The sequence below is a fragment of the Centruroides sculpturatus genome, unplaced genomic scaffold, assembly GCF_000671375.1.
Source record: "Centruroides sculpturatus isolate CEXI.00-Female unplaced genomic scaffold, Cexi_2.0 scaffold497, whole genome shotgun sequence".
Lineage (NCBI taxonomy): Eukaryota > Metazoa > Arthropoda > Arachnida > Scorpiones > Buthidae > Centruroides > Centruroides sculpturatus.
Window position 1 is genome coordinate 391,629 of NW_019384738.1, and position 6,913 is coordinate 398,541.

The window sequence follows — 6,913 nt, forward strand, 5'->3', positions numbered from 1 at the left end:
ACAAGTCATAAAGACTTGAAAAGAATTATTATTTTTATTTTTTTATTAATTTTACAAGTTCAATTATTAATTTTTCTTCATATTTTCATAAAGGTTTCTATGAGCCATCTCCTGCTGAAGTGCGCATTATCTGATAAAGCGTTTAAAACTTGACCTGTCGCTAATCAAATTAAATTTTAATTAATTAGAATTAAACCTAATTGAAATTTTAAGTTAATTATAACTTTTTTAGCGGGTAATTTAATTAAATTCGTGTTAAAACAGCGCGTGAAAGGCGCAAAAACCCCGTGTTTTTTTCAGGCCTACACGCTTAAAAAGCGCTTAAATTATCTTATTTTTTGCGTTTTACGTAAGTTTAAATTGTGTTTTTTCTTAATATTTTGCAGGAAAAACAATAAATTTATTTTTTATTTGTGTTCTTTTAACTTATCTACCTCTATGTAAGTTGTAGCGTAGCCTACATGCCTACTTTTTTCGTTAATTTGAGGCTTGTTTTTCTGACGTTTCTGGGATAAAATAATAAAAAAAAAAATACGTAAAGTAAATCGCTCTGTTTAACCTTTCGAGTCACGTATCGATAAAATAAGATATAAATTAATAGATAATTGTTTGTTGCTGCAACGGAAGAGTTAACATTGATTTACATCATTTTGGAATTGTATATCCTAAACATTTATCTCTAAAGAGAAATATTAAAAATATATATTCATAGAATATTAAGGAAAATTTTCTTAGTTTAATCAAGAAAAAAGTCTTTGTTATTTATGAATAATTCATTAAGTTACAGGAGCATAAAATCCCGATAAAACTATGCATAAAAATGCGTTCATAGTCTAAATTATCTAATATTTTACTGAAAATATAGTTTTAAAATCTCCTCGTTTAGTTTATTAACATTGAAAAATGCCTATAGCCATGCATCTTCTTATAATACAATGCATACTTTTATTAGTATGCAAGACTTAACATAGGCTCAATTCAAGATTCTTCGTGTGCTTAATTAGGCTAAGGCCTTTAAATTGTAGATATATTCATTAATTTTTTTAAAAATATTTTAAAGCATAATTTTGCATAATTTTATTAAAATTAGCATAAACTATGCGTACTTATTGCTGCGGAATGCTATGAACCCTACCCCAGAAAGTATCATTTATAAGGTTTATAAGACATTTAAAGGGTGTCTACAGGTTTAAAAGTACCTTAAGGAGGGACTCGAAGATTGATCTGAGTTGTAAATAACTCTAAACTCGATCTAGGAGCAAACTTGAGATAATAAATCCCATAGGAATATAAATTACACTTTAAAAAAGGGATAAAGTAAGTTACCCTTTGTGAACTGGAAGTATGATACACTTCTATAAATTCACAAACCTATTAATCATCATCAGTGGGTGTAGATTCGTCCACAGTTATGCCACAAGGGAGGGATCTTACCAGCAATTACTTGGATTTAATCCGTTCTTGACATAATCTATGAGCAACTGTACTTTGCTCCCGGAGATCTAGTTCACACCTGGTCAAGGTTGCACATATTTGCAGCATAAAACCAAAATAAGTTAGTAGATAGACCATAAAACACCGTAAAAAATGAGGAAAATAAGGAAGAATTTCATTCATGTGCGCGTTATACACGAAACAAACGGCCTGAGATGGAATTTCTTTTGAAGGAAGCAATTTTGTAAGCTTGATAATGACAAAATAACAGATTTTAAAATGAGAAATTGGCTTCTAGGCTCTCGTTGAAGCATTAAAACAGAGCCTTACCGAGTTTTTACATGGCTTAAGTATAGAAATTTTTAAGCAAAATTAACTCAGAAATGATTTTTATAGTTAAATTAGGAGGAGGATAGAGAATTATATGATAAGTAATACTTAATAATACCATTGCAATTTGTTATAATCAGGATTTCTGTTAACTAGATTCGTTAAAGTCCAGCTGTGTATAACCATTTAAAACTTCTAACTTTATGATTTTCTACTGGGAAAATGTACAGTATATAAGTTTTATATAATATATTTTTAATATTCGAAGCCATTTATGAATCTATTTCGGCTTTTTATGCATTAAAAATAGCGAAAAAATAGTAATTTTAATTAAGAAAATCGTAAATAAAATTTAAAAAAAAACAATATTTTTGCATTTAAAAATAGAAAAACTTAGTTAAAAACAACACATTTTACAAATTAACTTCGGCATAAATCATGCTAAAAATAATATTTTTACAGTTAAAAATAACAAGAAAGTACTTTAAAAAATTAAAAAATATATAATTTTTTTTTAAAGTAGGCAAGTCTTATTCATCAACCATTGAAATTCTTAACAAAGTAGAAGACACTAAGCATCCTTTATAAATATTTCAACTTAAGCAATGCCTATCCCACTTTACATCATATATCACTATTGTGATTAAAGAATAGGTTGAAAATCCTACCTACATACCCCATTTAAAAAGGAATGTAACAGGTATGAAGGCCCTAAAAGTGGCAATAATATTTTTAGAAAAATAGAAGATAACAAGACTATTGTGATGTAAAGTTTCATGTTGCATGTCGCAATCTAGTACATTAAAGATCAACATCAATAGATACGCCTCTGCTTGACGTAATTATTGTGCGTGTCTCACGCACAATCGATTTTACTGTATCCTAAGGTTGTTACAATAGGCACAGAAGAGGCACACAACACAATCCATCGATACATTTCATGAATGGATGACGTGAGATGCTACAATCTGTATTTAAATTTTTACCTTGTTAGTTCTGGATCGTTTGGAATAGCGTTAAGTTTCATTGGTTAAATGTAATTTTAACTTTCTCTTCTTCTCCTCTAATTTTTTATCGGCATGAACTTTACAACATTCTTCAGGAGTTTACAAAGTGCCATTTTTCTTTGGAGTGAAATCTCCTTTTTTTGTTATTCTAGTGAAAAGGCGGAAGATCTTTTGTTAAAATTCGTATTTAGGAAATGGAAAAAATACAGTAAATGTTCCTTTTTTCTTTTTTTTTCTTTACGGAAGTGTTACCGTGTGACGCAGTCTTGCGTAAAATCTGCAGTGTTCCTGAAAGAGTACCCTCGAGTTAACATTTCTTTTTGTAGAAAAATAATCGGTTTTGCAATGAAAATAATCATTTCCCATCAGTTAATACTGTAATTTTGATTTGTAAACTCTTAGGCTACGATTTCTGACAATGTAGGCTACGTGGGGGTGAGTTAAGCAATGTTGTAGAAGACACGCGATACGCATAAGCGAGTGCTTTAGAACAACATTCCAGCGTGCTTTTTTAACAGAAGTAGCCTGTCAGAAACAGGTTCAGGCCCTAAATAACGCATTAAAATGCATACAGGCTTCAAACTGGCTCAATACACGGAGCCTTGATATCTTGCGATGTATTTAAGAATCACACGTTGTGTACAGCCTGTTAACAGTATTATGCAGTGTTGTTATGCAATCTGAAGCGATAAATTTGTGTAGAATTGCCTGTATACTCATGTAGGCTCACTACAGAAAGTTGCAAACTCATACAGGCTTAAGATACGATGCAATGTATTCAAGTACTAGGCTCATTATATGAACAGTACATTCTGTATTTAGACTCACATAGATAATAATAAACTCACCGTACAGGCGGTATACGCATATATTTAGGCACACGATAGATGGAATTTATTCGAATAACAGGCTCATGTACTGTACAGGCTCACGATTTACTTCAGCATCTCATAGAATATAGGCTCTTAAGTCGTTATTTATCAGGCTAATAACTCATAGAATAGAGGCTCTAAGTCTTATTTATCAGGCTAATAACTCATAGAATAAAGGCTCTACGTAGTTATTAATAAGTAAGCATAATAAGTAGTTTATTAAATCAGCAAGCCTGCTATACGAAACAACGCTCACGCAGGCTCGCCGAAACTACTTAATTTATTAATAATAAAAAAAACCTCATATTCTGAAATCGTTGCGTGTATCGAACCTTCGATATAGGCAACAGCTACCAAAAAATAAAATTAAAAAAAAAGGCTAACAATATATTAATAAAAATACAGACATGCTCTACATAACAATATATTAAATTATAAAAAAAGAAAAAAAAACTAGAAAGGGGGAAACACTCGGAGAGGATTTCTACAATATTGAATTTTTATTTTATTTTATTTTTTTTCCTGTGGCACAAGCTGCTAACTCGTTAAGACGTCATCACGAATCTCTCACATTGACCGATTATTGACAACTTGTTGCTGTCTTAGCTTCTCAGGGGAGGAATCTAGCAAAGTCGTGACACACTCCAAGGAGACAACTGTTTGCCTTCTCCTCCTCCCAGCGTTACTTTAATTTGTTCTTTTCGTCGTTCCTTTTTCTTGTTCCAAAAAAGTAAAAAGTTCACTCCATCCTGTCTGATGTCTTCTTGATTAAGTTTGTAAAAGAAAATGTTTAAGAATTCTTTTCTCACTCTGTCTTAACTCTTAAATACTACACACGCCAACCCTCTTCGAAAACAACACCAGGATCAGAGGGGGGAAGGGAAAATTCCCTACCTATTTACATATATATACATACCGAATATAAAACGATTTTACTACGGGGGAGATTTCTTTATTTATTTACCTAAGAGGCCCGAGATTTGGGGGTGATTTCTGAGGCCTCGTATAGACAATTAGTGGGCTCAATTGAAACGTGTAAGTGGAGTCAGATGTTGCTGTTTCTGACTATTTTTAACTTTATTTATTGCCAAAAATAAAAATAAAAATAAGAAAAATTGTGTCTCATTTTTACGTTATTTTGGTATGAGAAACTATTTTTTTTTCTCCCCTCCCCTTCTTTTTCTTTTTATTTATTTATTTATTTATATAAAATATTGCCAAAGGAAATTGCTAAATGGTTGGTATTTAGATAGATTTATTTCATTTTTTGGGGAGAAACATTTTTCTATATTAATTTAATATCCTCTCTTCATAAAAAAAAATGTAGCAGCAAAATATTTCATTTATAAATTATATCCTTAACTGAAAATAGTTTAGTTCTTTTTTAATATATTAAATTTATAACTTCCTCCCTTTTAGTCTTAAAAATTAATTAATTAAAATTATTTTTCTGTTGATAATTATTTATTAATGTTTGTAATTACTTGAAAACTTAATTTATTTTAATACACGAAAAACAATTTAAATATTGAAATTTTAAAGAATTTTAAAAGAATTGTTAATGAAATTTTACTTCTTACGTTTGAAAGAATTTTAGGGTTTTTAGGGATTTTTCGATAAAATTGTATTCTTAAATTTAGAGCAATTTTAAGGTGTTTTGGGAAATTTTTACTTCAAAACTCCTCCAACGTTTCCAGATTTCTTTAATTTAAAATATTTAATTAAATATAAAATTTTGCAATAATTTCATTAATTATGTGAACTTTTTATTTATTATTATTTAAAACGTCTTAAAAAGTTGAAAATTTAATCGAAAAATATCTAAAAATATTTTAAAATTTCCTAAATTAGTTTGTTTATTTTATTTTAGAAACATTACAGATTAAAATCATCTTTATATACAGGAAATGTTGACGTTTCTTTCGAAAAATATTAACAAAATTAAACTAAAATTAAAAAAAAAAAATACCTAAGATTGTTCTAAATCTTCCTAATTTAAAGTATTTTCTCTATTACGTTTTAATTAAATTTAAAAATGTTATTTAACAACATAGAAACTATACCTCTTAAAATTCCCTAACAAGTATCAAACGATGAATTAACCTGAAAAATCTCTAAAAATTTCCTTATATTCTGGAAAATAATATAAAACTTTTCTCAACTTAGCGATAAAAGAATCTTTTTACATACAACTTTTAATGAAAATTTTTACTAAAAATTAAGAATCTGCTTAAAGAAAATTTCCCCAATTTACGTATTAGGGATATTCCCCATTTTACAGATAAAAAGTTACTGGAAAAATTTTTATACGCATTTTTTAACAATTAACCATATACATGTCGTATAAATTATAGAAATTTGTCGAAATTCTATTTTAAAAAATGAGGGGAAAAGAATATAGAAAGAGAAAGGAAAATCAAGTCTGTAGATAGGCTAATGTTACAGTAATAAACCACAGTTAAAAGAAAGCATAAAGGATAAGAGAAAAGACTTTTTATGGCTTATTAATAGGACATTATACGCTAGAAAATTACCGTTTTGTAATGTTGGATCGTAAAATCTTGAAGGATTTCTTCTTTATTGTCGTTTGTGTCATTGAGAACGTAGGGGAAAAAAAATATTCGTATGTTTTGCTGGAGAGAAACAAGGAGTTGTAATCTAGGAACCGCTAGTTCACTGGGTGAAAGTGTCTTGAGGCTAAGAAAATAAATAGAAGAAATGTCTTATTACTGGAATTTGTATTAAATATTTGTCAGAAATCCAGTTCTTTGTAAGAAACAAATATCTTTTAATATCTTAAAATTGATAGAAATTTTGATTTTTCTTGCGAATTTTAGACGTTTTGACAATTAAAAATTTATGATGCTGTGTCCAAAATTAGTTTAAAATATCTCCGAGTTCATTGATTTTAACACGAAAACGTTTTAAAAAATTTCCCTAAGTAATTCTTTTTAACATGAAAAAATACAAAAATTGTTTAAAATTTCTCTAAATTATTTATTTTAACTGGAAATTTGTCCAAAAAAAAAATCCAAAATTTTCTTAAACTATTTATTTTAATATGGAAAAAGTCCAAAACTTCAGAATTTCCCTAAACAATTGACTGACACGAAAAATGTGCAAAAATTATCCAAAATTTCCCTAAAGAATTAAATTTTACACGAACGATGTCTAAAAATATTATAAAATTTCCCTAAAAATATTCATTTTTCTCAGACTTTTTTACCTTAAAAATATTAATAATATATATTGTATTAATATAATATTAAT